Raw genomic sequence first — 25,851 nt, 5'->3', positions numbered from 1 at the left:
AATATGTTGTGCATGAATTAAATACAAATGAATTTACTGACTACAGTAGAGTATTTAGGATGGTTTTCACTGTATGTATGCTGATAGTTTAAGAACTGACCAGCAGGCCCCAAATTGCAACAGGAGGTTTGAGTTAACACATTTACAAAAAACAGTGTAAATGCATAGAAAAATAATGTGTTCATGAATAGTATTTCAGTGAAGTCATAATCATTTCACAGAGTATAGAGTTACATTCTCATATATAGTATATAGAACAAAATATGATTATTTAATAAAGTGAAATGTTAATTCACTTTGAAATAAATAAGTAAATAAATAAATATCCTTTGCTTCAAAAGGTAAAAACAAGTATCGACCTTTTTATCACTGGAATCAAATTCCTAATAGTTTAATTTAAGGATTATATGTTTGCCACAACTATTAATTATTAAAATCAATTTTAGTGGTTTCAATTTGATCATTTATTTCTATCATTAAACCATTTATGCTTCAACTGGTTTAGAAAGTGTATTTAAATTCTCTGAACATTCAGACTAGTATAAGAAAGAGACAGTGTTGCAATATTTTAATTAATATATTTGAAAATTATAACTGCATATTTATCAATTTCAAATTTTACTTTAATTCTTACTTATTTGTTCTTTTATAATTTAGCATTTACTGATGAGGATATGGTTTTCATAGAAATTAATGAATTTGTCCAATATTATATAGGGTTATTATGGGTGGTTAAATGGATTAGAAGAAGCATTTAAACATATTTTTCTAATTTTGAAGAGAGTTAGAAGGGTATTTAGATATATTTTTCTATCTAACTTTGAAATGCTTTTTCTAAAAAAAAAAAAAAATGCTTTTTCTACTACATTCCCTATGCCTGTTACAGAAGTAAACTGTAGAAAATTACACATCTTGCTATTCATTATTTAACAAGCAGAAATATTGCGCAGATACTCAACATGCCATCATATTTTAAATGAAAATTGAAAGAATTTCTCAAAGATGTATACTGAGAAGTCATCATTAAGTAAAACTAGGGGAAAGGATACTCCAGAGTGAACAGTTTGGGCAAATGCATGGACAAAGTAATATAATACAAAAAGACTTCAGTGATACTTACCTGTATCACTGAAGAGATACCATGATCAAGAAGATGGTTTTCCCAGGGCGAGGCTTATTCATTGCACTCTGGTTGTGCTGATCCCTGCGATTTCCCCAAATGTGGGAAAGTCAACTGCATAATTTGTGGTAATGGGGGGCTGTGTTCTTGCTTTCCCCTAAAAAAAAAAAAAAAAGACTTCAGTGAGATTAGACCACAGAGGTCACATCATAGGAATGAGCGTGTGTGTCTCTGAGTGTTAGGGACAGGGGTAATAGGTAAGAGATGATATTTGTCTCATATGCTAGGGCATTAAGAAGAGAGTTTGTATTACATGAAAAAAAGTAATAAAAAGATCAGATGGACATTTCTGAATCTCAATCTTGCAGAAGAGTAGAAAATATTTAAGGAAGAAAGATGGCTATGCTATTCTTCTCACTATCCTCTCAACCCTCAACTAATTGCAGTTTTCCTTCACATATGATATTGTTTCCAGAATACTATGATTAAAATGATGCTAAAAAATAATAGTAAAATCAAAATAATCTGATCTAATTCTTTCATTTTTAATATAAACAAACAAAAAAGGGTGAACCCAAGTATTTATCTGACATCATAAATGAAGATTATCTCATATAATCTATATTTATTGAAACAACTTTGAAATGTACCTAATGGAGTAGATTTTAAGGTATAGTATGATCATAATGATATCCACTTTAAAAATATCGATATCCATATCCAATAACCCCACGCAAAATAAACCCTTAGGAAACATTCCCATTCCTCAGGTTTCCCTACCCTCAACACTACTCCCTATCCACAGAATGTGGACAAAGTTAATCAAATAGTAACTATCATTTCATGTAAAAATTGTGATCACGCATTCTGTGCTGATAAAGAGTCACAACCCAGGGTTTGAAAAATACTGACAAAATGGCCTGAGCAAATTTTATTTCAATATGTTAACCACAATTCTGGTACACAGTCAAGATCAGCTACCTTGCTGAATGCTATCTTCGTATTAATTCTCTGTGCCGCTAGTTACATTTACAAAGTGTTGAATACTTTAATTTTTCATGTCCAAATGGTTTTGAAATAATATAAATATTTAAATCAATCAGAGGAAAATAAATAACTGATATGTAGAGAAACATTTTATATTCTTATAAACTTTGGGAGTTTAATTTAATATGCTGTAATGTATTTATCAAATATAAAAGAGAAAATAGAACCTATACAGTGTGATGTAATTTATGCCAGGAAATCATCCTAAAAATCATGGAGTGATTGTTGTAATTTTTTTTTAAGATTTTATTTATTTATTTGAGAGAGAGAGAGAATGAGATAGAGTATGAGGGGGGGAGGGTCAGAGGGAGAAGCAGACCCCCCGCTGAGCAGGGAGCACGATGCAGAACTCGATCCCGGGACTCCAGGATCATGACCTGAGCCGAAGGCAGTCGCTTAACCAACTGAGCCACCCAGGCGCCCAGATTGTTGTAATTTTTAAGGAGTTGTCATTACATTATCCCTGTCTGTGATTGCTTTGCATCTTACTTTTCCTTGGTAGAAGTAGAATACATTGAATCGACAGAATAACAAAATATATTTTAGTCATCAAAGATCATGAAGGCACATATATAAAACAATAGTCATGGAATCTAGGAAGAAACTAAGATGAAATGAGTATGATTTGTGCTGACAGCAACATTCAAAATTATATACAGAATGGTCTGCATTTTGAAATTTTGCAACTGTGGATGAGAACTTGGCTTTTAATATATTAATGTGAATGCCTTTGATACTTACTGAGATTTAAATAATTGAATTAGTATGTAGATATTTTAAGAATATTAATAATTAACACCTTTATATAGTAATTAGCATGTATCATTTACTCTCGTCAGTATTTTATATAGGTGTGTACACACACATAATTTTCTTAATAACTAAAGCAATGATTATCTTTACATAAAACTGTTTTTATCTTATTTTATAATGATCTAATTCAGACATAGAGGAAGTAAATTGCCCAAGTTTACTAGGGAAGTTTGTACCAATGCTATATTGATCTACAGTCCCTGCTTTGCACATTTTAGGTTTCTATTTTTGTATTACCTTTTTGTGTATCTTGCCTGTGTTATATCTGTAAAGATATTTAACCATTAGAATAACATTTTAAGTGTATGCTTAAACCATATTGAATTCATGTATATAATTTATGAACTTATAACAAGTTTCAATGTAATATTCTATCAAATTTAGTGCAATTTTAGAGACGAATTCCCCATAAATTTAACTGTGAGGAATTAATATTCACATTTAAAAGTACAATTGGACGTGCGTGGTGGCTCAGTTGGTTAAGCGTCTGTCTTCAGCTCAGGTCATGATCCCTGGGTCCAGGGATCGAATCTCGTGTGGAGCTCCTTGCGCAGTGGAGAACCTGCTTCTTCCTCTGTCTGCCGCTACCCTTGCTTGTGCTCTTGCTCTCATTCTCTTTCAAATAAATAAATAAATAAAATCTTTAAAAAAAAGTACAATTCAATTTTCCTTTTTTTAAAAATTGTAATGTTTCATTTGATTGTTTATACTTATGGAGTTATATTATACATACATATTTCAATAAAAGGAAATTTTCACTTAAAGAATTCTCAGATCTTCATTAACTTATCTAGCCAAACTGAAGTGATATTTTCTACAATATTTAATTGGAAGTTTTATCTGATAATCTCTAAATGTGAACTTTTAATATTTCTTCAATGATCTTAAATCAGAATTTCACACTGAATAATTACAATTAAATTATGTTAACCATTTATATGTTGAATACTTTCCTTCTCAGACCAGGAATGTGTCAATGGTACTTATTGTCACTAAAACTATTCTACATTGTCTTAGAGTTTTTAGATATTACAATAAAGTGATAAGTTTTGAAAAAGCATGATACCTTGAAAAAAGGAAATAAAACTTTATTTGCAAAATATCTGATTGTTTACATAGAAAATATTAAGGAAATCTCAAAACACTAAGTAAATTTAGTAGTTACCAGATATAATTTTAGTAGCATCAATTAATACAAATGACATGCTAAAAGCAATTTAATGATGCCAACCAACTTAAACTACTTCGAATAAACTAAACAGAAAAAAAAAATGTTAGACCCCTCTCTATATACAGAACTAAACAATAGCATTTCTGGGAGAAATTAAAAACCTATGTAAATAGAGAGTTAGTCCATGTTCATAAAATTGGAAAGCTTAACATTTCTATGTCAATTCTTTCCAAATTGACTTGTAGGTAAATTCCAGTAGAAATTTTAAAATTTAAAAAAAAAGCCCCATGGGGGCTTTTTTTGGATAACTTTTTTATTTCTTTTAGTGCAGTTTTAGATCTAGCAAAATATTGCAAACCAGGACAGTGTGGTTCATTGATTTTTGGCAAGGTGGGCCAATTCAGTGGGGCGAAAAGTATTTTTAATGAATGGTGTTGGTACAATTGGATATCCATAAGCACAAGAATAAATTTAGAGCCCCTACAGTACACTATATATAAATATAACTCAGAATGGATCAGAGACCCAAATTTAAAAGCTAAAACTATTAAGTTCTTAGAAGGAAATGTAAAAAATGTCATGACCTTAGATTAATTAAATTTTTATGGATATGACACCAAACACACAGCAATCAAAGGTAAAATAGATAGATTGGACTTCATCATATTAAAAATTTTGTGTGTCAAAGAACACTATGAAGAAAGGGGGGGCAAACCCTATAGAATGGGATAAAACATTTACAAAATCATATATTTGACACAGTTTTAGTATCTGGAATATATAAATAACTTTTACAACTCAACCAAAAAAAGTCAACTAATTTTTCAAAAAATAGGGCAAAGATTTGACTAGAGATTTCTCCGAAAGAGGTTACAATGGCCAGTGAACATATGGAAAGACACTCCACAGGGCAATGCAATCAAAACTATTTCACATGAAGGATTACTTCACACTCAGTAAGATAACTAGAATTAAAAAGTCAGATAATAAAAAATGCTGGTGAGGATACAGAGAAAGTGGAATCCTTGTGCACATTGCTGTTAAGAATGTTAATTGGTAAAGTCACCTTTTAAAGCAGTTGGAAAGTTCCTCAAAAAATTAAGCATAGAATTATTATGTGAGCCAACAATTCCAATCCTAGCTATGTATCAAAGAGAAATTAAAGCATATGTCCACACAAAAACTTGTAGATGAATTTCATAGCAGTATTATTTTATTTGTAATATTTATAAAGAGTTGGAGGCAATCTCAAGGCTTATCAGCTGATCAATGGATAAACAAAAAGTGATATATCTTTATGATGGAATATTATTCAGTCATAAAAATACTGAAGCATTGTTACATGCTACAACATGGATAAACCTTGAAAACATTATGCTAAGTGAAAGAAGCCAGACCCCAAACACCAGATTTTATATGGTTCCATTCATATGAAATAGCCAGAATAGGCAAATGTACAGAGACAGAAAGTCATTTAGTGACTGCCATGGGATAAAGGGGGATGGGGAAAGGAGAAAATGAGACTAAATGATAATAAGTACATAGTTTATTTTTTGTTCGTAGAAACTTTCTGGAATTAGATAGTGATGATTGTTACACAACATAGAATACACTAAAAACCATGGAAATGTATACTTTGAAATGTTGCATTTGTTACGTGTATATAACTAAATTTTTAAAATACTATAAACTTAAAAAAAAAATAGTACCAGTTATTCCCATATACCTCACACTCAATTTCATCTATTATTGATCTACATTATACATCTAGCATTAATGTGGTATATTTGTTACAAGTAAATACTTATATAACATATTACTTTTAACTAATGTCCATACTATATTCAAATTTCCTTAGCTTTTACTTATGTCATTTTTCTGACCTGGAATTCAACATACCACATTACATTTAGTAGTCAGGTCTTTGTAACATTTCCCATAGTTTGAGTTTCAGTCTTTCCTTGTTTTTGATGATCTTGTCAGTTTTGAAGATTATGGTTTATTGGCTTTAGTAGAATCTCCTTCAGCTGGAATTTGTTTAATAATTTTCTCATGATTAGATTGAGGTTAAGGCTTTGGGAAGAAGAAAACTGAAGTAAAATGGACGTTTTCATCACATAATAAAGAGTTTTCAACATGACATCACTGTTGATGTTAAACTTGACCGCCTGGCTGAGATAGTGTTAATCAGATTTCTCCACTTTTTTTTCTGGTTTCTATGTTGTTCTCTTTTGAAGGAAGTGACTATGTGTACCTCACACTTAAGAAGCAGGGAGCTATGCTCCACATTCTTAAAAGCAGAATATCTGGGATACTGGGTAGCTCAGTGAGCTAAGCATCTGCCTTTGGCTCAGGTCATGATCTCAGGATATCAGGGTCCTGGGATCAAGCCCTGTGGGCAGATTCCTGCTCAGTAAGGAGTTCACTTCTCCTTCTCCCCATGCCCCGCTCATGCTCTCTCTCTCTCTCCCTCTTAAATGGATAAATGAAATCTTTAAAAAAATTTAAAAAGATTTTTAAAAAGCAGCATATCTACATAAATTATTTGGAATTCTACATGAAGAATTAATTTGTCTCTTCTTCCCATTTATTTATTCAATCATTTATTTAATCAGTATGGCCTCACAGATATTTATTTTATACTTTGGATTATAATCCCATACTACTTTATTTCCTTATTAATATTGTTCCAGGTTTGGCCATTGGGAGTTCTTTCAGTTGATTCCTGTGTCCCTTTGACATATTTCCATCTCTTTTTTGCATTTGTTTGTTATGTTTCTCAGCACTTACTTTCTGGCAATATAAGTTGCTCCAGGCTCAACTTACATATTTCCTGCCCCTTTCCTAGAATTGTCAGTTTCTTCAAGGAGCTCTGGTTCCTTTTATTGGAAAATAGTATTAGAAGCTAAGATGATTGCTACAATATGGTGCTAGTTTGCTACTGAAGTGCCATTATTTCTAGGCCACTCAACTGACAGGGCAAGGAATTGTGTGTGTGTGTGTGTGTGTGTGTACTAGCTTGTGTGTACATATATATCCACAAACACTTGTATATGTAATCATCTGCATCTACTTTAAGCTAAACATAAATTCATATTGATGCATCCAACTTTAATCTATTTCAACATGGGTCTTTCTAGCCTCCTCCCCTGTTTATCTATAAATTCTCACTCCAATAGTGAAAAATCAGACTCTCACCATGTGCCATCTATTTACTTAATTGTTTAATTCTGGTATAAATATATAATGATTTCAGAATTCTTAACCTTTACCCAATAGGAAACAACTTTATTATGTAGAATACAAGTCTGTAGTCTTTCTTTACCTTTGGCTTTCAAGAATCTAAACGTTTTGAAGTTATTTAGCTCAGTATCGCTTCTCCCACTTCCTTCAGTAAAGTTGTTTCCTACATTTGTAATGCATTTAGAATTTTTTGTCATATTCTGCATTCCATACTGAGATCTGCTGACCTGCTAAATGATTTTTTAATTGCATATATTAAGGTTTATTCTATCCACTGTAAAGTTCTATTGGTTTTGACAAAGGCATGGTGTCATATACTCACCATGACACTATCATATAACAGTTTTACTATCCTAAAAATATCCCTTGTGCTTCACTTACTCTACCCTCCTTCTCACCTTGAACCTGTGGCAAACCACCGATCTTTTAAATGCATGTATAATTTTGCTTTTTCCAGATTGACATAATATAATAATATAAAATGTAGCATTTATATACTAGCTTCTTTGATTTAGCAATATGCATTACAGATCAAACTATCTTTTTGCAGCTTGGAAGGGCATTTCCTTTCCTCACTAAATAACACACACTGTATAAACGTACCATTGTTTATTTATTCATCTACCCATTGAAGGAAAGCTTGGTTGCTTGAAATTTTTGCCAATTATGGATAAACATTTTCATGCAGCTTTTTGTGTGAACATGTTTTCAGCTGAGATGTTAACTATTCCAGGTGATCATTACTGTGTTCAATAAGCGCCTGAGGATAGGACTTTTTCTGGAAACTAGAGCTTAGAATAAGATCAAATAGCAACAAGGTTGGGAATGAGGCTTTCCAAAAGAGATCAAAATACTATATTTTCTGAGGCTGGGGTTTTTAACAAGCTCCCAAAGAGGTAAATCCTTCTGTTTGCTGTGAGTCTGCCAGGCCTCCTGACTACTATACCATGGAGTTGGGAAAGGAGATATGGATAACTCCAAGCAAAATGCCAAAGTTTCTTACCAAGTTCTTACCAAGTTTCACTAGTTTCTCTTGATAAATGCTTTTCAACTTTTTTTCTGTGCCTTTGGTTATTTGCAAAAGTTCTAAAATGTTTGATTTTCATAGTTTGGCAGTATTTTTGTTTCTTATGTGAGAGAGTAAATTCACAGAGGTCATTAGTTCAACTTCTGAAGGTCCCACACTACTTTAGTAATCTTTTTTCTAATACTTTGCCAAATATAGTGGTCATAAACCAGAAATATGCTAAAAAAATCTGCTTCCTAACATTCCTCTAGACATATAAATTCATCCATCATACATTCTACCTCCAAAGTTACTATGAGTGACACTTTAAGCATTTCCCCAGTGGGTATTATGGGTTGCCAGCCACCAACTGCTCAGCTCCTAAGTCAAAAGTATGCCTTTTAGTTATAATCATTGTTGTTGTTTTTAACACCAGCAACTCACTCCTAGGTACCAGTTTCTGAATTGGTTATGACAGATATCGTATTATTTTCCTTGACAAATGATCCTCAATCTCAATGGCATGAAACAGCAATTTTTTGTTTCTCTTCTACTTCCCCCAAGGCATGTTGGCAGGAGGAGTTCTCCTCATGGTAGCCATTCTAGATTCAAGCTAATGGAGGTTCCATTGCAACAAATAATTCAAAATTGACAAGGGCATGGGGACTTACTTGCTCAGAGATATACACCACTTTTGCTTACATTCCATTGGCAAAAACAAGTCACATGTACATAACCAACTTCAAAAGGGAAATTGCAATCCAACCATGTATTCTTGAGAAAAGGAGAACTTATAGCAAGAATAGTGGAAATATACTCCCAGAACTCTAGCAATTCATTTATTTAATCATTCGTGTTAGGAAGTAGACAGGCTAGAAGATTTGCATTCTTTTGCCTTTTCTGAGTAAGTCTTGTATCTGCACTGCTAAATCAGGAGAGTAGCTATTACTGTAGAGTAGCTCTAACCTAGAGATGGAAAAATGTATTTCATTTCCAATGCTAGCTTAAATAGATTGATAGCAATTGCCCAGAGTGGTATTTTGAGAAGTATTGTGAAGCCTCTTCAAGGCTCAGTGGAAAAGATTGCCATGATTGATTAGTGTGTTTCAGATAAGCAAAACTATTATAGACATCTGAAATAGGTAGTTCAATCATGCTACTCTCCAGAGCTCTAAGCATACAATGTGAACAGCCATGCACTAGCTTTAGAATAATAGAAATATTTTAAACAAAATACCATGTCAAGTACTTACAATATTTTTATAAAATTTATAGTAATTATAGATATCTCAAGAATAGAAATATTTGGGATCTTGTGAACAATAAAAAGAAATACTATCATACCAACAGTAAAGTACTAATTACAGATAGGTTCATATGCATACATATAATGCATATATATATGTATACATATATATATATTTGTTTAACATGAGCTTTGACTTGAAGATGAGAGAATGTTTAGCTATATGAAATTAACAACCATCAATTGAAACATGTTAAATTATTTGACATCAGTTGAAAAGTTTCTAATAACTGTTTAATCAAACCTATCTGGAAAAAATTTTCCAGGACAACACTGGACTGAGAACAAAAGATTATGTTGAAAAAGAAAGTATTCCTCTTAGCTCTATCTCCTCCAACTTTTTGTACTTGTCTCTGTGTTGATATTTGATGTGTTTACCCCCAAAAGATTCCACAAAGGAATCCCTGCCAATGATTTGCCATTCACTTGCATCCCTTCCATTACTACTAGGTAAAATTTGGTCGCTCATGAATGAGAGCTGCTACTGTCACATGGTCACTAATTTTGTAGATGTTTAAGTAAAATACCTTAAATTGTATTGAAAATCCCTTTCCCTTTTAACAGTGGGACGTTCAGATTGAACCATGTGGACTCACCCCATAGAATGAATTATTTACCTGAATGCTTTTCTATCCATTTGGCAAAAGGACCTCTGTTGAAGCCAATCCATCTCTTTTCCTTGCCTAAATCATATGGTGAATATAACCTAGTATTAATCTGGATCTTCTGGAGAACCGTAAAAAAAAGTTTTAAAATGTCCATTCTCACTAGTGACATGGACATAAGCATACATTAATTAAGTTCTGTATAACTGAACAGATCTTTAGTTACATAACCATTACTTACATTACAATAAATTTACCTAAGTGGTTTTATCTAGATTGGCATTTACCATAATTATAAATTAATTACTTCTTTTGTCAATCACATAGTCTTACCAAATAATATCCATGTTTTTGCAGCATCCCGTTCTATAATAGGCTATGTATAATGTTAAACTTAAAAAAAATTGGGAATGATTCATATAAATATCCATTACAAAAAGACTTCTAAGAATTTAGTCAATTTTCTTACTTTTACAGAAAAGATAGCAAAATCCTCCAAATTAAATAACTTGTCCAAAGTCACAAGTTACTTAATGTAGGGCCCAGACTGTAACTACTTTCTGACTGCTAATTCAGTTCCAAATATTCCCTGATTTTTTTATTTAATTGATTTTAAATTAAAAAAATATATCAGGGGAATATTTGTTTCAGAGGTAGAGTTTAGTGATTCATCAGTTACATATAACACTCAGTGCTCATTGCATCAAGTGCCCTCCTTAATGCCTACCCAGCTACTCCCCTGATATTTAATTTAAGTTTAACAGAAGTTTTATACTTTATCCTAGATTTATGGTTAAAATAATTGGTATTTTGTATAACATCTTACCCCAAAATGTCATTGTATAATACAATACATTATGTCATGAGTGTGACAAAATTTTGACCTGACACAGTAAGGACAGCTTATCCCTACTTAACAATGTCTAGTATAAGATTTGGAGGTCTCAAAGGGTGAGAATGGAATATTTGAAGGCTATTTCACTCAGATGGCTGGCAGTTGATTCTAGGAAGATTCAAAGAGCTGGGGCCTAGCACAGCTTCTCAAGCAAATCTTTCTATCCCTGTGTGATCTCTTAAAATGTTATCTCCAGCATGGTGCCTTCCATGTACTCATATTTCTTATATGTTTTCTCAGGACACCTAAGACATGTGTCTCAGGAAGGATACTCAGGTGAAGCCACATCACATTTTATGACTTACACTTGTAAATTACTCAGTGAGATGTCTGACACATTTTATTTGTTAAGGTTATTACATAAGTCTGCCAAAGTTCAAGGGGAGGGCATCTGAATCTTCTCTCTTGATGGAGGAATTTCAATTTCATATAATAGGAAGAGGATGTGTGATGAAATATTTATTGATATATCTGTTTTTGAAAATACAGTCTGAAATGGTCCTCTGTCTGGTCATAATAACTCAAAACTATCTCACATTGAACATAGTCATCCCCTCCACCATAACTCCCAAGTTTCACTTGTTATGGCATTATCTAAGATGTCTAGAGCATCCACAACTATAGCTCCTTGAACACAGTCCTTTTAAAAGTTATCTGTCCCCACATATCCTACATACAATGATGGGACAGATAAAGGAAAGCTGCTATAGATCCTCCAGTTCAAAAGCTGGGAAACTGAAGGCACTTAAGAGTCATGGTCCAGCATGGAACATTTTCCCAAATCTTTGATTAGGGTTTGTTCCTACTGTTTGGTAAGATCTCTTTGTGTCTTGGCTCTGCTAAGTTACATAAATACATAATACACAGTAAAGGTATAATAAAGGAGCAAGACAGACATAAAGCATTGTTATGGAGTTAATACTTGTGTCCTACCGAAAGTCTTATGTTGAAACCCTCATATGTTGACCTCCCCCCATGTGATGGTATTAGGAGGTGGTCCTTTGGGAGGTAATTAGGATTAGATGAGATCATGAGAATCCTTATAAGTCCTTATATGAGTCATGAGAGGACTTGCTTCCTTTCTCTGCTCTCTGCCATGTGAAGATACAATGACAAGTCAGCAGTCCAGAAGAGGGCCCTCACAAGAACTTGATTATGCCGGTACCTTGATCTTGGACTTCTAGCCCCCAAAACTGTGAGAAATAAATTTCTGTTGTTTATAAACCACCCAGTCAATGGCATTTTTGTTATAGCAACCTGAGCTAAGACAGATAGATAGAAAACAAATAGAGAAACAGCAGGTCTAAATCCTTCCTTATAAGTAAATGCAAGAAATGTAAATGGATTAAACACTCAGATCAAAAGATGGAAATTAGTAGAATAAAAAGAAGAAGAAGAAGAGGAAGAAGAGAAGGAAGGGGGAAGGAGGAGTGGGGGGGGAGAGGAAGAGGAGGAAAACACAATCCAACTAAATACTATGCAATAGTTGGAGATTCAATACTCCACTTCCAGTACTTGGTAGATCAACAACAATTAGAAGGTTGAACAACACCATAAAGCAACTAGACCTTATAGATAGCTATAGAATACAATTATGTGGAATTTAAACACATATTTGGGTGAGAGATGCAATGGGGAGTGATTGCTAATGAGTATAGTGTTTCTTTTAGGAGTGATGAATGTGTTTTGAAGTTAAATAATGGTAATAGTTGCACAACTCTGTGAATATACTTAAAACCCCTTCAAAAGGATTAATTTCATGATATGTGAATGATATTTCAGGAAATCTGTTATAAAAAGTCACTTACAACTTATTAATTACATGACAAATTTTACCATTAACAAATAGACAAAGGATCTGAATAGACATTTCTCCAAAGAAGAGATTCAAATGGCCAATAAACACATGAAAAGATGCTCAACATTAGCCATCAGACAAATGCAAATATAATCACAGTGAGACACCATTTCACACCCATAATGATGGCTGTAATAGCAGAGAGAGAGAAAACAAGCATTGGTGAGGATGTGGAGAAAGCAGAATCCTCAAAACCGCTGGTGGGAATGTAAAACGGAGCAGCTGCTGTGGAAAACAGTTTGGCAATTCTTGGGGCGCCTGGGTGGCTCAGTCGTTAAGCGTCTGCCTTCGGCTCAGGTCGTGATCCCAGGGTCCTGGGATCGAGCCCCGCAACGGGCTCCCTGCTTGGCGGGAAGCCTGCTTCTCCCTCTGCCACTCCCCCTGCTTGTGTTCCCTCTCTCGCTGTGTCTCTCTCTTCAAATAAATAAATAAAATCTTAAAAAAAAAAAAAAAAAAAAAAGGAAGTTTCCTTCTAGGGCGCCTGGGTGGCTCAGTTAGTTGGGCGACAGCCTTCAGCTCAGGTCATGATCCTGGAGTCCCGGGATCGTCCTGCATCGGGCTCCCTGCTCGGCGGGGAGTCTGCTTCTCCCTCTGACCCTCTTCCCTCTCATGCTCTGTTTCTCATTCTCTCTGTCTCAAATAAATAAATAAAATCTTAAAAAAAAAAAAAGAAAGAAAAAAAAAAAGAAAACAGTTTGGCAATTCCTAAAAAGTTAAACATAGAGTTACTCTATGACACAGCAATTCTATCCCTAGGTGTATAGTCAAAAGAAATTAAAATTTATGTCCACACAAAACTTGCACGTGAATATCTATAGTATCATTGTTTATAATAGCCCAATATGGGAAACAACCCAAATGTCCATCAACTAATGAATGGATAAATAAAATGTGGCATATACATACAATTGATTACTATTTGGTAATGAAAAGAAATGAAGTAGTGATAGACACTACAAGATTCATGAATCTTAGAAACATTATGCTAAGTGAAAAAAGGCAATCACAAAAGACTATTGCATAATTCCACTTATATGAAATGTCTAGAATAGGCAAATCTATAGCAACAGTAAATAAATTACTGGCTGCCTAAGGCTAGGGGGTGGGAGGAGGTTGTGGCAATGAGGAGCAACTGTTAATGGTCCAGAGTTTCTAAATATTCTAAAACTCATTGTGAGGTGGTTGCAGAATTCTGTGAAAACAGCAAATAACCTAGAAATATTCAGTTTATAAGTGGATAAATTATATGGCATGTTATATATATCTCAATAAAGCTGTTTTTTAAAGCCCTTATTTTGTTCACATATGTGCAATTTGTCTTTACATCATATGGCATCATCTGGGGCAGCTCAAAGGCTGGGGGCTAGATTTATCTCAAGGTTGAGAACTTCATAAACTGAGCACCTCACTAAGACTCCTTGGGCTCTCCGTCCATTTCTATATATGCTGAATACATGTTATTTCCAATATGACATTTTAATGTAGACAAGTTTTTTATTTATCAACCCAAGGCTGCCAAGATCCATGTTCAAAGAGAATGAGTGACCCAACAAATAGCACTAATCTTTTAATAAACTAGCCTGAGAAGTCACATGCTATCACTTCCACCATACTCTGTTGGTTGGGGACGTCTTAAGACTCTGACCAAATTAAAGAGGAGAATCAGCATTTCTTTTTAAGAAGATATAGGATGCACATCTGAAAATAAATTTATTTGACAACTACATATTTGGAAAATACAATCTGCTGCAACTAACTAAGAGATATTTGATGTTGAAACTCTACCAGTTTGCCCCATATTACCAAGTCCCAAATTCTAACACACGATCTTGTTTTAAATTAACTTCTTTAACAAGATTTATCTATTTTAAGACTTCTGTCTTCTATTTTGCCTGTGGAGTTGCTTAGGAGGATTCCTTTAGATTAAGGATATGGTGTTCTACTAAAATCTCAAGATTTGTAGTCAGAAAACCTGTATTTGAAAGGATAGTAAAATTAGAAAAATCATTTAGTAACTTGGCTCTTCCATTTACTCACATGGACATGCGTTTAATATTTTTTCCTCAATGAGATTTTGTTTGTTTTCTTAGGGGGGTATGCAACCATGTTTATTTTCCAAACATATTCAGTGTTTATTAGATGCCATTCACTATTATTATCACTTTCCAAACGTTGATCAAATGAGGCAGGTGTACTATTTTCAAATGAAGAAATAGAGTCACATGAAGATTAAGTAACTTGTCCAAGCTCCTGACACTAGTGCTGGGATTATGGCCTAGGCAATGTGGCTCCCAAGTCTTCCAGTCATCACCATTGTGCTATGCTGCCTTTCAAGAAGAAGGGAGGAGCATGAAGGATGCCCCAGGAAGTGCTGAAGAGATGGAGACAACTGCAGCTGAGGGAAAGAGATGATTTTCAGCTACCTGGAGACCATGCATGTTTGAGAGCCCTCAGAAACACCCTACAGGCACAAGGCCCTTACTTGGATATTAAGGAAGAGAACTTGAGTCTATTTGATTACACCAACCTGGCACAGGGCACATACTGAATAAATAATAATGCTGGTAATTATTATTGTTTCTTCCAATCACTTCTCACTGCATGCCTGCCTGGAATTGCACACCTTTTGACAAAAGGTCAAAGTTCAGTTTCCTACTTCTGCTTCAAGCTGGGATCAACTTCTTTCCCCATGTTTCTCTCCAAACCCCAGGACTCACATCATCAGGAGAGGGACCATTCCTGTGCAGCCTGGTAAACTTCTGGGAAGTCAGATGAATGCTGGGCCCTCCTCTGGTGCAAGGGAGAGCAGACATCTTCCTAGAATGGCTCCTCCTAGGGGTAGTTGCTGAAGTGGCAGACTAATTGACCTGCTTCCTCAGTCATTTGTGGGGGTGAGTGGGGGGGGTGAGGGGTATAAAAATAATTGAGAAAATTCATTTAGTTATTTTGAAAATAGTTAAAATAAAGACATGTTAAATTGAATTTCTATATGTTGGGAAATATGGAGCAAAGACAACAGAAAAATAGTTCCTCTCATTGGAATTTTGAACAGAAACATCTGAAATGAAGTCGGTACTTAGGGGACACTAAAACGGGGCCTGCAGGCCATTGGGGAGGTTAGTCATGTGCATGTCCACATCTAAATAATTAATCCTTTAAAGCCAACTTATATAAGTCTGTGGTTTTTGCCTTTATAAACTCTTTCTCCTTCCCACTCAGAGCTCATTCTTCTGGAATCTGTTTCCTGGTTTTGAAATCCTAAAGACCCCACATAAACCTTTGGTTTGTTTTATGACCTCAATTCTTTCCTTGAAAAAACTGAATATCAACAGTATTAAAAGTAATACGGATCAAAAATTTTAGTTTTTGATTTAATGTTTTACTTTTTCAAGGTCCAAATTTCATTGTTATCTCTATACACACAAATACCAACACTCAGTTGCTTGAGAAATATGGTGAATAGTCATCAAATATTAAAAGATATATGTGTTTGTGTTGCAGAGAGGTAGAAGACAATTCTTTCTCAGAAAAAAAAAATTACATAATAAAACAATTTATAATAAAGGAAACTTTCTTAATCTGATAGAACCAAATCATAGTCCTTAATACTAGAAAACCTAAAGGTTTGGAAATTTTTGCTCACCTAAAAGATATTTATTGTAACAAAATAATAATCTGCCAAATGTCAGTTAAAATAAAATAAATCATCTATTCCCATTTTGTTGAGAGTTTTTATCAGGAAAGGATGCTGTATTTTGTCAAATGCTTTTTCTACATCTATTGATAGGATCATGTGGTTCTTCTCCTTTCTTTTATTAATGTAGTGTATCACATTGATTGATTTGAAAATACTGAACGATCCCCTACAGCCCCAGAATAAATCCCACTTGATCGTGGTGAATGATTTTTTTAATGTATTGTTGGATTTGATTTGTTAGTATTTTATTGAGAATTTTTGCATCCATGTTCATCAAAGATACTGGCCTGTAATTCTCCTTTTTAGTGGGGTCTTTTTCTAGTTTTGGAATCAAGGTAATGCTGACTTCTTCATAGAATGAATTTGGAAGTTTTCCTTCCATTTCTATTTTTTGGAATAATTTGAGAAGAATAGGTATTAACTCTTCTTTAAATGCCTAGGAAGCCATCTGGCCCTGGACTTTTGTTTTTGTGAGATTTTTGATTACTGATTCAATTTCTTTCTTGATTATGGATCTGTTCAAATTTTCTATCTCTTCCTCTTTCAGTTTTGGTGGTTTCTAAGTTTCTAGGAATTTGTACATTTCTTTCAGGTTGCCCAATTTGTTGGCATATAATTTTTTATAGTATTCTCTTATAATTATTTGTATTTCTGTGGTGTTGGTTGTGATCTCTCCTCTTTCATTTGTGATTTTATCTATTTGGGTCCTTTCTCTTTTCTTGTTCATAAGTCTGGGTAGGGGTTTATCAATTTTATTAATTCTTTCGAAGAACCAGCTCTTAGTTTTGTCAGTCCATTCTACCGTTTTGTTGTTGTTGTTGTTTCTGTATCATTTATTTCTTCTCTAATCTTTATTATTTCCCTTCTTCTGCTGGCTTTAGGCATTATTTTCTGTTCCTTTTCTTATTCCTTTATTGTAAGGTTAGGTTGTATATTTGAGACTTTTCTTGCTTCTTGAGGTAGGCCTGTACTGAAATATACTTCCTTCTTAGGACTGTCTTTGCTGTATCCCAAAGGTTTTGGGCTGTAGTGTGTTCATTTTCATTTGTTTCCATGTATTTATTCTTTAATTTCCTGGTTAACCAATTCATTCTTTAATACTATGTTCTTTAACCTCCATATATTTGTAGTCTTTCCAAATTGTTTTCTTGTGGTTGACTTCTACTTTCATAGTGCTGTGGCCCGAAAATATGCATGGTATGATCTCTATCTTTTTGTACTTGATGAGGGCTGATTTGTGACCCAGTATGGGATCTATTCTGGTGAACGTTCCTTATGCACTCAAGAAGAATGTCTATTCTGCTGCTTTAGGATGAAATGTTCTGAATATATCTGTTAAGTCCGTCTGGTCCAGTGTGTCATTCAAAGCCACTGTTTCCTTGTTGATTTTCTGCTTGGATGATCTGTCCATTGCTGGAAGTGAGATGTTAAAGTCCCCTACTATTATTGAGAAAAGAAACCATCAAAATCCTGGAGGAGAACACAGTAAAAACTCTTTTTGACCTTAACTGTAGCAAATTCTTACTAGACACATCACCACAGACAAGGTAAACAAAAGCAAAAATGAACTATTGGGACTTCATTAAGATAAAAACCTCCTGAACAGCAAGGGAAACAATCAACAAAACTGAAAGGCAGCCTATGGAATGGGAGAAGATATTTGCAAATGACATACCTGATAAAGGGTTAGTATCCAAAATCTACAAAGAACTTATCAAACTCAACACCCATAAAACAAATAACCCAGTTAAGAAATGGACAGAAAACATGAATAGAAGCTTTTCCAAAAAGACATCCAGATGGCAAACAGACACATGAAAAGATGCTCAACATCACTCATCATCAGGGAAATGCAAATCAAAGCAATGATGAGATACCATCTCACCCCTGTCAGGATGGCTACAATTGACAACACAAGAAACAACAGATGTTGGCAAGGATACAGAGAAAGGGGAACCCATTTGCACTGTTGGTGGGAATGCAAACTGGTGCAGCCACTCTGGAGAACAGTATGGAAGTTCCTCAAAATGTTTAAAATAGAACTACTCTATGATCCAGCAATTGTACTGCTAGATATTTACCCAAAGAATACAAAAATATAGATTCAAAGGGATACATGCACCCCAATGTTTATAACATTATTATCAACAGTAGCCAAACAATGGAGAGAACCCAAATGCTCATCGAATGATGAATGGAATAAAGAAGATATATATATCTATACACACAAACACACACACAATGGAATATTAGCCATCAAAAAGAATGAAATCTTGCCATTTGCAATGACATGGAAGGAGCTAGAGTGTATTATATTAAATGAAATATGTTAGTCAGAGAAAGATAAATACTATATGATCTCACTCATATGTGGAATTTAAGAAAGAAAACAGATGAATATATGGGAATAGGAACAGAAAAAAGGAGAGAGCGGAAACAAGCCATGAGAGACTCTTAACGATAGAAGACAAAGTTAGGGTTGATGGAGGGGGGTGGGGGGAGGGATGGGCTAGATGGGTGATGGGTATTAAGGAGGGTACTTGTTATGATGAGCACTAGGTATTGTATGTAAGTGATGACCCACTGATTCTACTCCAGAAGCCAATATTGCACTGTATGTTAGGTACTTAAACTTTAAAATCAATCAATCAGTCAATAAATCAATCAACCACGACTATGATAAACTATCTTGGAAACAAAGAAAGATCATCAACCAAACAACTAATTTTAATCAATAAGCATTTTATAAAGTTGGGTGAGTACTTATGGATTAGTAATGAGGAGTTGTCAATTAAAATGGACCTTGGATATGAACATACAATACTGATTCTTTGAACCATACATGTGCCTCTCCATGTTATTAAGGCAGGCTTTTAAACTACGTTATGGCAATTTAGCAAAAATAATTTAAATTGTTTATGGAGTCATTGAAACATTTTGGTTATTTCTAAAAAAATCAACAGTTGTATACTGTACATCTGTTGCCTAAAATTGAAATACACACACTCACACTCACAATAAGGTTTTATGATAAACATAGTGCTATTATTATATATATCTTACATATTATTTATGGAAAATAGTAGAATGGTTCTTAAACTCTCAAAAAATACTTTCCACAATTACAGTGTATTTTTGCTTCTCCAACAGTATTTTCATTGTTAATTATTTTTTATGGTATAATTTTATATATAATTAGATTTATTTTTAATCTATGAAATTTTATGAAATTTTGTTTATAGTTGCTTTGAGACATCTACTTTTGGTGTATACTTTGCCATCATTTTGTCATGGTTTTCCGCTTAGTCTGTATACTTCTTTAGGGTGATAACTATGTTGTGTTAATAGTTCCTGTATCATCCTATACCTACATATATTTATCAAATTAATTAATTTGTACTTACTGTGTATGTGCTATGTTTTCTAGATATAAAAACTAAAGAAAAAACTGGCTATAATTATTGTTTGATTTTTTAAAAAGGGTGGCAAACCTTTGAGGTTTCAATTATTTCCGGTAAATTTTAATGCAAGATATAAAAAGATATATATTTGAGTCTTATTTCTTCCATTGTCTCTTTTTATAATAAATTGTTATCAAAGGTGACATGAATAGAATGAATAAATCTGAAAAAGTAGTTACTTTCCCACTTTCTTGGGTAGTAGTTGAATCTTTGATTATGTTTAATCAGGAATGCTGCTTTTTAAAGCTTGTCTGTGAAGGTAAGAATTTGTTTAGTTTGCTCATCCACCAAAGCAGAAAATTAGATTATTCTAGAAGATTGATCAGCAGAGTAGAAAGTTAGCTACATCTACAGGTGAGTGGAGGTGGCATTGAGATGGAAAGTCATGCCATGTCACCATGTCAGTGAAATTATTTGAGAAGTGAAAACATAAAAATCATTCAACAATATCTTCATGAAATAAAATATTTTATTGAAATAACCTGAAACAAATCCAGGAAAAATTAAATCTGCTTATAGAGGCAGGTAGAAAATATAAGAAAGTGAAATATGTGAAAACTGAAAGATACCAGGGGAGATATTGAATAATGCAAATGTGTAAGGAACAGCATTTATGTTAGTATCTATTGCTGTCTTACAAATGATCACAAATGGTGCCTTAAGACAACACATTTATTATCTCACAGTTTCTGTGCGTGAAGAGTCTGAACATTATTTGGCTCCATCTTTTGTTTAAGGGTTTCTAAGACTGCAACCAACATGCCAGCCTTTATCTGGAGACTGGGCTAGGAAAGGATCTACTACTAAGCTCACTTGGATTGTTGGGAGAATTATTCTTTGTGGCTGAGGGCACTGTACTCTACAACTAGAACCCACCCTCAATTAGAGACCACTTGTGTTTTTGTTTTTGCTTTTTTGGTTTTTGGCACTTTTTTTTTTTTTTTTGCCATGGGGCGTTCTCCTTAGGCACACTCACAACAAAGTAGATTGCTTCTACAAAGCTGATAAATGAGAAAGTGTATACAGTGAATCTGCTACCACTATAGTATTTTACATAATATAACATAATTATGGGAGTGCCCTTCCATCATTTTTGCCATAGTCTCTTGGTTAGAAGAAAACCACAGTTCCCATCCAGATTCCAGAGGAGGATGTTACAAAACAGTGTGAATATCAGAAGTTGGCATCAACTCAGGGCCATTCCTACACAGCATTTGAGGATCAAGAGCAATGAGAATTGCTGGCTCATATGGTTGTTCTATTTTTAGCGTTTTGAGGAAACCTAAAAATGTTTTGTATAGTGTCTGAACCCATTTTAATTCCCACCAACAGTGGGGAAGGGATCCTTTATCTCTACCTCTTCATCTGTTATCTCTTGTCTTCCTGATGATAGCCAGTCTAACAGGTGTGAGATGATATCTCATTGTGATTTTGTTTTGATGGTCCTGATAATTAGTGATGTTGAGCATCTTTTCATGCATCTGTTGATCATTTGTATGTCTTCTTTGGAAAAAAGTCTATTTACTTCCTTAGCCAATTTTCAAAATCTGGGTTTTTGTTATTGAGCTGTATGAGTTCTTTATATATTTTGGGTATTTGTCCCTTACCCAATATATTTGTGGTTGGCAAATGTTTTCTCCCATTATGCAGTTTACTTTTTCATTTTTTGACTGTTTTTGTTTTGTTTTGCTCTGCAAAAGCATTTTAGAAAAGATAGTCTTGTCCTCATTTTCAAATGAAGTCTTTCATCAAGGCCTTTTCACAGAAGATCTCTGTTAAGTGCTGAACATTTGAGGGTCCCTGCTCTACCTCCTGAAGATGCATATCAATTTCACAGAGTTTCTATTAAAAGAATGCAACACTTAACCAAGGTAGTACAATTTCAGGGGCAAATTGATAACTCTGAGTAGAGTTTTCCCTTTAGAATCAATACAGAATATCAAATAAAGCTGTGTATATACACAGCTTTAGAATCTTCCAGAACAGTTAATTCCCTATTATCTATTATTCACAATAAAGTCCTTCATTTTAAAGAACTTGGTGACTAAATGCCAATGGTGAATACCATTACTGAGGTGCTGCATCACACTTCAGCACACGTTTGAATACCATGGAGGATTGAATACTTATATCATCACTTCTACCATGAGTAAACTGTTACACAGCCTGTAGGGACCACTTCTATTATAACGGATTATATAGAAACTTTCTTTCAGACGATATTGTTTAGTTTCAGAATTTTTATTTGCTCCCTCCCCCCAAAGTTTCTTTTTCTCTATAAAAAGTGTTTTAAAATTCCTGTCAGCAAATTTAGCATCGGTGTTGCCGGGGAATTGCTCTCTGTTGATTGAATTTCCTCCTGACATTGGGTTACATTTTCATATTTCTTCATTTACAAAATATTTTTTATTGTATCCTGGACATTGTAGATGTTATGTTGTAGAGATTTTAGATTCTGAACATATTTTATATTATTGTTATTTCAGAAAACCCTTGCCTTTGTTGAATTCAAAATATAAACTCTCTCTTTAATAACATCTCAGATCTCAGTTATTTCTACTTAGCTCAGTTATTTCTTCTTCAGCCAAAATGCCTGGATTCTGTCTTATGTTTCCATATTTAAGGAGTCATCCAGATATTCGGGTAGAGTTTATACACAAAAAAATGGACAACACAGGGCTCTTTTCTATGTGCTTGTCTATTTCCATTGGCTGTGATTTTCCCAAACTCTGTCCAGTCTTTCTTCAAGACACAAAATCTATGGATTTCATGCCAGAGTTCTAGCTAGTCTGTGTAGTCGATGCCTTCCTTCAGGCTAAAAGCATTAAAACTCAATCTAATCCAAGCCCATTTCCTTTTAAATGCTTACTACTCTCAATTAACTGTACTATTTTCCATGCTCTCCTGTTCCTTCAAGTAGGTTTTGTGTGCACGTGTGTATATTTTGACCATAGTTTATAGCTATTGCTTATAGGATGGTCAATCCAACATATCAGGAGTCCATACCTACATCAGGAGTGGAAGTTCCATGGAAAGAATCAGCGATTAAAGGATGCAATTTAGAGTTCCAGGGTTTTTAGTGCTTTGACTCTGCCTTTTTTGGATTTCCTCAGAGACTTAAACATGACTATACTGTCTTCTTTTTTTGTTGTTGTTGCTGTTCTTCATGAAATTATATTCTACAAATAAAGAAATAATACTAATAGTCTATAACTGCCAAATGGGAAGATTCCTCAATAATTTAATGATATCACTTTGAAATTGTTTAGTCTGAATTTGCAGCCAACCTCATTCCTCTAAGCCTATATTCCTGAGAATTTCTTTAATAGGTACCAAACTTTACTGTTTCTCTTTTCTTAATAATTACAAATTACTTTTGATGCAGGGAAAACTAGAAATTATTGAACCTGAGGTTATAATTTCTCTAGAAACACAGACATAACAATGTAGTGCAAAACAGAAATTTAACTATTTTCATATTATCTATATGTTTTTAAATGGAGGTCATTAAGAATTCTTGAATAATTATTTGAATTTTGAATAAATAATCCTGAGTTTTTTCAATATGTATTAATCTCTGGGATAGCTAACAAGTGTTGCTTTTATAGCAGTGATATGACCATGATGTCTTTTCACATACAATTTTAGAATATTAATAATTTGGAAATACCAAGGAATAACTTTGATATATTTAGAATGATTTAAATTCTCCCTAAAATTAATCTAAAAATAGCCCCTATGCAGGGCTCAATCCCAAGACCCTGGCATCATGACCTGAGCCAAAGGTAGATTGGTACTTAACCAACTGAACCACCCAGGCACACCAACAATTTATTTCCTTTTTTTATTTTAAGTTTTTATTTTCATTCCAGTTAGTTAACATACAGTGTTATATTAGTTTCAGGTGTACAATAGAGTGATTCAACACTTCCATACAACACCTGGTGCTCATCACATGTGCTCTCTGCTCAGCGGGGAGCCTGCTTCTCCCTCTCCCTCTACCCCCCCCCGCTTGTGTGCACATGCTCTCTCTTTCTCTCTCAAATAAATAAATAATAATATTTAATAAAGAAAAAATAACTAAATTGTTAAATTACTAGTGTTTGCCTTATAATTTGAATTATGAAAAATTAAAATATTTTTGTATATTTTGTGGATATATATAAGTACATATAAGTATTTTATGTGTGTATTTATATATTTATACATATACATAAAAAACAAAAATTAGCATTTTGCACATGGATTATTTTCATTTGAATAGCTATGGATAGTCAAATAATTTTGCATACTATATTTTAATATTGCAAATTGTTTTTGAATGTTGTGGATTTTCTTTATTTTTTCACTTTTTAATATATATATTATGCATTTGAATATCCTCTTGTGAAGAGTCTATTCCAGCCTTTTGTTCATTTTTCTATTTTCTTTTCTTTTTTTATTTTATTTTACTTCTTTATTTTTTTTATTTAAATTCAACTACTTAACATATAATGTATTATTGGCTTCAGAGGTACAGTTCTGTGATACAGGTCTATGATTGATTTATGGACAATTTAATAAAAACTGACTTGCCCTTTTTATTTGGAAGTCAATATAAAATGCTTAGCATTTTGCTTTTATTAATTCATATTGAGCCAGCAGAAAGCATTTAGGGAAAATATTACTTCTATGTGCCAGGTGTCTGTATAGGTAAATATTTTTGCAATGTGCAGAACAGCTCTCAAATATAGAAATTATATATTGATAAACATTAAAGATTTTTTGTACAAAATATTTTAAACACATAAAACTTTATATCATATGTAAATCATAAATATCAACTAAAAATGAAGTTGTGATTTCTGCCATTTCACAATGACACTTTAGACAATGAGTGATTAATTGATGGTAACACTTAGTGAATAAGTGAACAAAAACATCTATTTGATTGCATCATATAGCCATGGATTCATAAAAATTATCTTCTTGAAACTTAGAAGAATTTGGTGGCTAGATATACACTGTAACAATAGCTTTTAACTATTATTATTGTGGACTTTGGTGGTACTTATGCTTAGTTATTGAATAGAAAAAATGACATTGTGTATGAAACAAAGTCTTAAGATGCCTATATATAAACAGAAAATTTTAAATGATAGTATTTTTACCAAATGAGATAAAATTTTAAATTTCACACCTGTTATGTCATCATAATCACAGAGATGTTAGTTTTTCTAATTTTATGTTAGTTTAATTATTATAAAAATGAAGTATGTATTGAAGCCAATCTCTAAAAGCTCATGTGGAACAGAGCTGAAACTTGACTGTAGCTATTCTTAAAAATGATTTGGTGCTCTTTCTGCTCTATGAAATTTCATGGTTCTTCTTTTTAAATCAATGGCTCAAAAATATGTAGGGACTCTGACTGAAAGAAATAGTTGATGTTGAAAACAGTTCTCATTGTTTGATTTGCCAATCAATGAAATCACCTTTGATTTAGGTGGATATGCCAGTTTCTTCCTGATGGTCAATATCTCATTTATGAAGTGTGTGTGTGTGTATGTGTGTGTATGTTCTATTCACTCGAATTGGAAGCACAAAGCAAGTTCAATTTTCTACTGCTCCATGCACCTAAGAAATGTCCATT

General features: G+C 33.5%; 1 non-coding gene across 1 annotated transcript; it reads left to right on the top strand.

Moving 5' to 3' along the window:
• Positions 1-1,112: 1,112 nt before the first annotated feature.
• On the top strand, positions 1,113-1,280 carry LOC118017435. Its single transcript, XR_004681147.1, has one exon. It is a non-coding gene; the product is annotated as a U1 spliceosomal RNA (small nuclear RNA).
• Positions 1,281-25,851: the final 24,571 nt, after the last annotated feature.

The sequence above is a fragment of the Mirounga leonina genome, unplaced genomic scaffold (genome assembly GCF_011800145.1).
Source record: "Mirounga leonina isolate KUSES-001 unplaced genomic scaffold, KU_Mleo_1.0 Mir_169, whole genome shotgun sequence".
Lineage (NCBI taxonomy): Eukaryota > Metazoa > Chordata > Mammalia > Carnivora > Phocidae > Mirounga > Mirounga leonina.
The sequence above is the reverse complement of the archived record's forward strand: the minus strand, read 5'-3'. Positions and strand labels throughout refer to the sequence as shown.